The following is a 9008-nucleotide window of genomic DNA, read 5'->3' as shown; positions in this document are numbered from 1 at the left end:
GAGGGGGTCCGTGTGAGGGAGCAGGAGAGGCCGCGGGGGGGGGGACGGGGGGCCGGTGGAGGGGGTGAGGGGGTGAGAGTGTGAGGGGTGAGGGGGTCCGTGTGAGGGAGCGGGAGAGGCCGCGGGGGGGGGACGGGGGGGGCCGGTGGAGGGGTGGAGGGGGTGAGGGGGTCCGTGTGAGGGAGCGGGAGAGGCCGCGGGGAGGGGGACAGGGGGCCTGTGGAGGGGGTGAGGGGGTGAGGGTGTGAGGGGTGAGGGGGTCCGTGTGAGGGAGCGGGAGAGGCCGCGGGGGGGGGACGGGGGGGGCCGGTGGAGGGGGTGAGGGGGTGAGGGGGTCCGTGTGAGGGAGCGGGAGAGGCCGCGGGGAGGGGGACAGGGGGCCTGTGGAGGGGGTGAGGGGGTGAGGGTGTGAGGGGTGAGGGGGTCCGTGTGAGGGAGCGGGAGAGGCCGCGGGGAGGGGGACAGGGGGCCGGTGGAGGGGGTGAGGGGGTGAGGGTGTGAGGGGTGAGGGGGTCCGTGTGAGGGAGCGGGAGCGTCCGTGGCGCAGCCCGGGAGGCCCGCAGGCGGGGGCGGCCGTGGCGCGGGGACCCCGAGGTCCGGCCGAGCCGGTAGCGTCGCTCAGGCCGCGGCGGGGTTGCGCCCCCGGAGCAGGGCGGCTGCGCCTGGCGGGGACGTGGGCCGGGGCGTGGGCCCCGGGGGCGGCGGCCTGCGGTGCGGGTGGAGCATCGTCGCGTCAGGAGAGGCTGAGGCCGCGGGGTCAGGACTCGCGGCTCCGGCTCTGGGGAGCGAGCGTCCGGAGGCGGCCCCTGCCGGGTGGGGGCGCCGGGGCGCAGGGGTCGCCGGGGCCTGAGGCGCCCTGAGGAAGGCCGGGCTCAGCCGTCGGGGAGGAGCCCCCGGGCGACGGGCGACGGCGGGGACACGACCGCGGGGACGCCCTCCGGGCCACGTGGACGGCGGCTCCCCCGCTGCGGCCTCCCGGCCCCGCCCGGCCGCCCCTCCCCCTCCCTCCCCTCCCCCTCCCCCCTCCCCCTCCCCCCTCCTCGCCCTCCCCGGCCCGCAAGGCTGTCTGTGCCCGGCGCGCTGCGCCCACAGCTCCCGCCTCCCAGCCTCGCGGCCGCCGCCCCCGCCCCCGCCCCCGCCCCCGCCCCCAAGGGGCAGCTCGCGCCCTGGCCTCGCGTCAGCCGCTGCCTCCTCGTACGCGACCAACGGGACGCGGAAGCCCCGGGACCGGCCGCACCGTGAGAGCGGAGGCGGGTTCGCAGGTGCAGGACTTCGGTGCAGGCTCTGGTACGTGACGCTGTCATTATTCCTACTGTTGGTTGTCGCTGTCGGTTTTCTCACCTGAGTCCGGGCAGAGAGGCCGTCGTTGGCCCCGGGCCCCGGACTCCGTCCGCAGCGGTCACAGGGGTCGCAGTCCACGTGCGTTCTAGCCGGGCTCACCGCTGGCGGCGTCGGACGTTGCCGTTGGAGCTGGCGGGACGGGGACACCTCCTCCCTGCGCGCTGCTGTGCCCTGAGCCCCGTCAGGCCTTGGACGCCATCTCGAACCCTCACAGTGACCCCGTCATGACCCCGTAAGGGAAGGTAAGTGACGCTTCCCCTCTAGACACACAAGGAAACGGGACTCAGAGAAGTTAACGACTCGCCCGTCCCCAAACTCCAGCTGGTGGCAGAGCTGGGACCCCCAGCGTCTCCGCCGTGAGCCTTGCAGCCTTCTCAGGTGCAGGTGTGGTCACTGACCCCCGGGGCGGGGGCGGGGGGGGGCAGGGGGTTGCTTACTTGGTGGCTCGAAGCCGGTGTTTCTGACTCCCAGGGAGCCTGTGCCACCTAAGTGACTAAATGAAAGAAAATGCAAAGTCGAGAACCAATTTCTCTTTCCATTACAGTCCCCGCCCTGCTGCTCTGCAGTGTCCTGGCCCGTGTTCGTAATTAATACATGTCGTCGCCTCTCAAAGGCCCTGGGGTTTGGAGCGAGGCTGATCAATGCCTGCTCAGTGTGGGAGTGCTGGTGGCAGGGCGGAGGGGACGCAGGAGGAGGGCCCGGTGTGGGTCCCTCTGCCCAGCTGGCCCACCTGAGCTGCAGAGGCCTCTCCAGTCTCCAGTCCTGTGTGCCCCGCAGGAGCTCTCAGCATCACCCCACCTCAAGGCTTTGTCCTCGGGCCGCCTCTGAGAGGGAGAAAGGCAAGTGGGGCTCACATCCCGAGCAGGGGGGAGCCAGGAGGCTCCAACTGTAGGCTCAGCTCACAGGTCCATTGGTGGGCACTTTTCAATCATGTTCCTCAACAGACCCGCCAGTTTTTTGAATTCATTCACCTATGGGAGGGTATCATGGTTGCTTTCAGTTTTTGACAATTACAAATAAATCCGCTGTAAACTTTTGTGTGCAAGTTTTGTGTGGCCATAATTTTTCAAATAGTTTGGCTAAATATCTAAAAGATGATTGCTGGATCTTATGGTAGGGACCATATTTAGTTTTGTGAGAAACAAAGTGTCTTCCAGAGGGGTTATGCCATTTCACATCATCCTCGGCAATTAGGCTGCCGGTTGCTCTCTACCCTCACTAGCAGTTGGTATTTCAGATTTTAAAAAGCCTTTTACGGTCGCTCGTAGTGCTATCATATTGTGCTATCATATTGTTGCTTAATTTGCAATTTCATAATGACAACTGATGATGGGTGTCTTTTTTAATAAACTTTTTGCTATATGTATGTTTTCTTGAGTATTTACATAGATATTTTTCTTATTTTAAAATGAGAAATTTTAAATTTAAAAAATTTTTTACATTCTTATTTAAAAATTTTAAAATGGTATTGTTTGCTTTCTTGATTTTTAAGAGTTCTTTATATAATTTTAATCTAAGACCTTCATTAGTATGTCTCTACAAATATTTTCTCCCAGTTTGGGGCTTGCTCGTCTTTTCATCCCCTTAACAATATATTTCATGGAATAAAAGTTTTTAATTTTAATGAAACTCAGCTTATGATCTCTTTTCTTTCATGAATCATAATTTTGGTGTTGCGTCTAAGTGTTCATTACCAAATTGAAGGTCATGTAGATTTTCCCTCTATTTTCTTCTAGATGTTTTATAGTTTTGCATCTTACGTTGATTTCTATAATACACCTTGTGTTAATTTCTGTGTAAGATGTAAGGTCTGTGTCTAGGTATATCTTTTAAATTTCTAGAATTTTTATTGTGATTAAAATGTATAACGTAAAACCTACCATTTAACCATTTCTTTTCTTTCTTTTTTTTTTTTTTCATTTAACCATTTCTAAGTGTATAGATGTGATGGTAGGATTACTGAAGAGCAAAGGGAAAGCAGGTAGGGAGCACTTTCTTTCAAATATTCTGGAAGCACCAGCTGGTAGACTAATGAGGTCACAGAGAATGGGCCAGCTCTGCCTTTCTACTCTTCTGCTGATTTGTAAGGATGATCCTAGGGTCGGGATGCTTGTGGACTGAAATATGAGTTTAGTTGGGGCAGCTCTTCCTGTTCGCCCACAATCATTTTTCTGACAGTGCACAAACCCTGTAAGGGTATCTGGGTCATGACAGGTGACTAAATCGAGTCCTCCAGTGGAAACCATCACTTCTCTTCATTCCTCAGGTCATGTTCCTAAATCTGGTCAAGCTCCATCCTCACCTATCGTGCATTCTAGCTCTAACCTGGCTTACATCATAGTATCCCCAGACCCTCACAAATATCTGGATTTGTTTGAGTTTCTCTTTTGACAAAGATCAAGGACTTCCTACATGGATCAAGTATTAATTTTCCCAAAAATCAACTCATGTCCTTGCACATCGAAGGATGGGCATGTTTACCTAGGGTATGCGAAATCTTCACTATCTGGACTTATCTGTATCTCAACTATGGTCTATCCAACATTTTATTTGTAATTATTTGTGTACCTGTCTTCTCCCATACTTTACGAGCTTCTGGAGCTTAAGAATTTGTCAGTTCACTTTTCAGATGCTTAATATATATTTGTTGAGTGGAACAGAGAAGGAAGAAACTTGGTAGCTTTAAGAAATTGATTAAAGCACTTCTACATGTTCCAAAAAAGACAGAGACTGAATGGTGAGAGCAGAGTCCTTCAGCAGGGCATGGAGGATGTAGGTGCCATAATTTCTGGCACAAGAGACTGGTTCATGCAGGAAAAAGGGAAGGAGGGGGGAGGCTTATACAGAAAAATCATATAAAAGGTCTGAAAGACCCAAAAAATGTAAAATTTGCCGCAGAAGAGAGAAGAGGCCACTAGGATACTGACTAGCTGCTGGTAGGATCCTACTCAACGAAGCAAATGGACCTTCCAAACAGCTATTGAGTTAAGAAAGTTCTAGGCCCCAAGCAGCATGACCAACAACATTAAAGCCTGGAAAACTCCTCATTGCTGTACCTCTTAGGGGAAGGGAAGCAGGGGTGTATAAATAAGTAGTCCAGACATGCCCCTTCCCCTGGGCTCGTGGGGAGGCTGGAAACCTGCTTGCGTTGGTTCAGAGCTCAGGAGAATCAGGGAATCTCTGATTTAGAATACTCAGATGATTTTTCTGGTTCCTGAGTAGTGAAGCCAGGAAAATGTGGCTTCAGGAGTATTCTGCTTGGGTTTCAGCTTTGAGAAAAGTTTTAGCTCTTTCTCTAGTCCTAGCATCTTCTCAAGTCATGATTATTAAGGATTAACAATGTAAGGAAACATCCTTACCCTTCTTCCTCACATCACAAGCTAAATCTGTCTTCTGACCCTGAACGTACTCTATGCTTTCTACCTGAGACATGGCTGTCATTACTCATGCAAATTAAAAAAAAAAATCCTTCTTAGGTCAATCTAAACCCATTGTGTTCCAGTTCGGGGTGGAGTTTGACAGCCCCAGATGATAAGAAGGACGCAGGTTCAGCTGATTTAATAAAATCTACTTGTATCCTCAACACAAGACTACAGGTTAAGGTAAAGATTATGTAACTCTAGGCAACACCTGGTCCATGCATCACAGATAGAATCTCTGCTTCCTCCCCCTAGTTTCCTCATCCCCCAAACTGAGTGTAGAGGTTTAACCATGATTCCACTTGTCGCTTTTCCAGGAAACATGCTTAATGGCGTCAGACAAGACACTAATTTGCATAGAGGCTGTCAAGGCCCTTTGTAAAGCAAAGAAATGCACATTGTTAAACAGTTACAATAACATTGACTACAACCATGAAAACAATTTTACAGCAGATTAAACACATTTAGTGAAAGAAGTGCAGTGCAAAAGCAATTTCAACACCAGAGTTTAGTCAGCAGCTAGCAGAGAGCCCTAGAGACAGTGACCAGATATAGCATCCTACCCACCCTTGCTGGGTCATTTTCTCTGGGAACTCTTCTCTAGCTTGGTAAGATTTCCTGCCTGAAATGAGGGATAAACTATAATGAAGGAGAGGAAGGGAGGAATAGCTCACTCAGAAAAGATATTGGAGGACAAAATCTGCACAAATTATGGGAAACTTAATGTGAGACAAGGGGAAAAAATCAGGGATGAGGAGAATGGAGAAAATGTCTCTTATAATGTGGTGATAATCAGTCTGAAAACTATGGATTCATAATTAGATAGGAACAACTTTTCAGATATAAGAGGGAAAAAAAGGAAATGGCTAAAATTGCCAATACAGAATTCCCAGTTTTAATTGGATTCCTCTTTTTCTCCAGGCAGATTTCTTTTGTTTCAAAAGAAACAAAAGACTCTATTGTTTCTACTTTCCTTTCTACTGAAGGGGGAACCTTTCTTCCCTATGTCTTCTCTACAGACTCTCAGGTCCCTCCTTACACAGCGGCCCTGGATGCCCAGGCCTGGTGGTCACTGTCCAGTGCTGAAAACGGCTATCTCACGAACACTGATAATCACGCTCTTTATATGTGTTGCTTGGGAGAATCTGAACCAACGAATCTTGCTCTTAACTTCACACTTGGTTTTCCTTGTGGCAAAAATCCAGGAATATCTGAGTGCTTATAAATAATAAAAATAAATGACACTGGAGAGAGGCAAGCCCATCAACATCATTTAAAATCTCTGTATTGTAGGTTGACAAGTAATCACTGGATCTGGACTAGAGAAGTCATTCTTGAAAAAGAGACAAAGGAATTTATTTTGCTGGAAATTTATCGCACCATAAGTATCAAACATCTAAGCATGATTTTTGCTGAGGTGATAAATTTTCAGATTAGATCGGGCCCTTAGGAATCACAGAGCATGTGCCCTCTATATAGGTCTCTATAGGTCTCATATCTTATTCACCACCTCGCAGAGTATTTGGAGTTTTCTGGACTAAATATTCTCCCATTCAAAGATAAATGATCATGGGGAAAAGAAAATTATAATCACATTCATCTTAAACTGAAAACACAGGTATAACTGGGAATAAGATAAAACTGTGACATCTAGCTGAAAGCAAGTTTCTTCTTGATTGAGGCATAATGCAGAACATTAAGGAAGGGCTAAAATAGTTGTAAGCAGTGTTATGGGTTAAATTATGTCTTCCAAAAGAAAATATAATCATGTTATAAATTCCAAAACCTCTTAATATGACTTTGCTTAGAAATAGAGTCATTTCAGTTTTAATCAATATTAAGATTAAGTTAAGGTGAAATCATTCGGGTGGGCTGTAATCTAATATGACTTGTGTTCTTGTAAACTGGTATGTTTGGACACAAAAATGTGAAGAGAGAAAACAAGATGAAGGAACACAGAGTAAACTCCATGTGAAGATGGAGGAATTGAGTGATGCATCTACAAGTCGAGGACACCTGAGGCTACAGAGAAGGTAGGAGAGGGACATGGAACGGTCATTTCCCAGGACCTTCAGAGGGAGCATGGTTCCGCTAACCCCTTGATTTCAGACTTCTAACCTCCAGAACTGTGAGACAATAAACTAGTGCTATTTTAAATCTTTTTTAAAAAAGTTTGTGGGACTTTGTTACAGAAGCCCTAGCAAACGAATATAGTGGGTCCTAAGAAGTTTCATGGATGTTTCTACATTTTGTGTTACTTAATTTATTATTTTTCTTCTATATTTAGAAAGTCTGCTTCCTGGCAATCTTCCACTTAGCGCATAGGCTTTAGTGCAAATCTTGTATTGGAGTCTGTCCAAGGAAGAAAATGGTCTCAATTTTGCATTGAGAATAGTCAAAAAGATTCATAGGAGAGGAAGGAGGAGGAAGAGAAGGGTAAGGAGGAAACTGTTGGAACTGATGGTAATTGAGATGGAGAAAGAGACAGTAGTGAAGGAGGAAGAAGAAAAAGTATATTTAATGTTTTCTATGTGTACGTGCTTTCTCAGTTAATAATTTCAATACCCGACACGGTAGGTGATACGTTATCTATTTCACCTGCTCATGGACGTAACTTCCATTCTCAATTGCAAATTAATAAGATAATCTACAAGTTAAAAGTACATCCAGCTGTATAAAAACAATCAAAATCCACTTTCCTAAAGTGTTTTAAAACAAATGAGGTTTAAGTTTTCCCCAAATATATAAAAAAAAAAATCCACAGATTTTTGGTAAGAAGATGTTACCAATAATCAAGCACTTAGATAGGGTCAAGACTGATATTTCTATTATTCTATTGGATTTTTCTTTGTGCTTGAGGCTTCATGGTCATAATATGGTAACTGTAGCTTCAGATCTTATATCTGGAATCAAGGTAAGAAAAAAGAGAGAATGAAAGCATCAATGTTAACTTTTCATTTCGTTAGAAAAGAGAAATACTAGAAATGTATTTTATTCATATGAACTGTATCACATAGCCATACTTAATGATCATCTTGGTAGGAAAAGAAGGATTGAGCTTTGCAGCCCGTACAGTGGAATAATGGGAGAGCATAGCGTTGGTGGTATCTTTGGGTTTGCCAAAATATAATGTGTGTCATAGTGGCAGAGAGAGCACACACCTGGGGCTCCAATGGATGCCATATTCTTTCTTCCACAAGCCCTTCTTGTGGTGAGACGGCTAGCCTGTTTCCTACAGTTCCATGGGGTCAGATCCCTCGAATAAAGCTATGCCTTTATGCTAGGCTGCTATAGTGTTCTGATCCAATTTCTCTGCATGGGAATAATGTGGTATAAAAGGAATATACTATCTCAGAAGACAATTGACCTGGATACCAGTGCTAATTTTGTCGTAAATTATCAAATATTTTCCTGCTATGCCTTGGAGTAAAATTGAAACAATTAAGCCTAATGTCTTCTATCCCACATAGTTTTGTGATGTACTTGAAAATAATTTGGGAGGTTCCATGGGTTTTTGGCTAGATTAATACTAATAGTGTCATAAAGAACCATTACCAATATTTGTAAAGTGTTTTATAGCTTAAAATTACTTTCAAAATGTACATTATCTCACTCAAGCTTCATAATAGCCACTATCAAGTGGACAGAATGAGAAATCATCTTAGAATAAAAGTTGTTTATGTAACCAAATTTCTCCCACCCTCAAATTATTACAATTCAAGTGGGGATATTCAGCTATCCTAAAGCTATTTTTCATGCACATCATATTTTGTAGAAGCTTATATCTCATACATTATAGTTATAGAAAGTTTCCAAACATATTTATAACCTCTCTATTTCTGTGATTCTCCCTCATTGTCTAGCCATAGACAATTGTCTAACTGATTTTTTTATCTAAGATCACTTTTCCCAGGGTCTTCCAGAAGTGCTGCAATTAGGGGCGGGGTCTGGAATACAAATGGAAACAGGTACAGGTGCAGGTACAGGCAGTGGCCTTCAGTCATGTTTCACTTTTCTAGGTACTTAGAAATGGGGGAGGAGGGACTTCAAACAGTGCTATGTCATGGATTATTACTATTTTTTTAAAAATATTATTTTGTATCATTAAATGTATTGAAAAAAGTAACAAAAATGTTTTGGATAAGATCAGTCTTCTATGAAACATATTTCATAAATCTATTGAAAACTAAAATGGGCAAAAAGGGAGTTTCTCTATTCTTAATAAATATACATACACGAGAAATAAAG

The 9008-nt window shown here is 46.0% G+C and overlaps 1 long non-coding RNA gene across 6 annotated transcripts in view; it reads left to right on the top strand.

The window, feature by feature from the left end:
• The first annotated feature begins 1170 nt into the window (after window positions 1–1170).
• The window catches only part of LOC102156249, a 53709-nt gene continuing 45871 nt past the window's right edge, over window positions 1171–9008 (top strand). For 2 of the 6 annotated variants that reach the window (XR_005358996.1, XR_005358992.1), the window contains exons 1-2: window positions 1171–1583; window positions 6694–6793. This is a non-coding gene — a long non-coding RNA (uncharacterized LOC102156249). Of the gene's footprint in view, window positions 1584–3276; window positions 3323–4817; window positions 6794–9008 lie in introns of all 6 variants that reach the window. The other 4 variants (XR_005358994.1, XR_005358991.1, XR_005358993.1 and 1 more) reach the window with 3 other exon arrangements.

Source organism: Canis lupus, chromosome 5 (assembly GCF_011100685.1).
Source record: "Canis lupus familiaris isolate Mischka breed German Shepherd chromosome 5, alternate assembly UU_Cfam_GSD_1.0, whole genome shotgun sequence".
Taxonomy (NCBI): Eukaryota; Metazoa; Chordata; class Mammalia; order Carnivora; family Canidae; genus Canis; species Canis lupus.
This window is presented reverse-complemented; position numbering and strand designations above follow the sequence as displayed.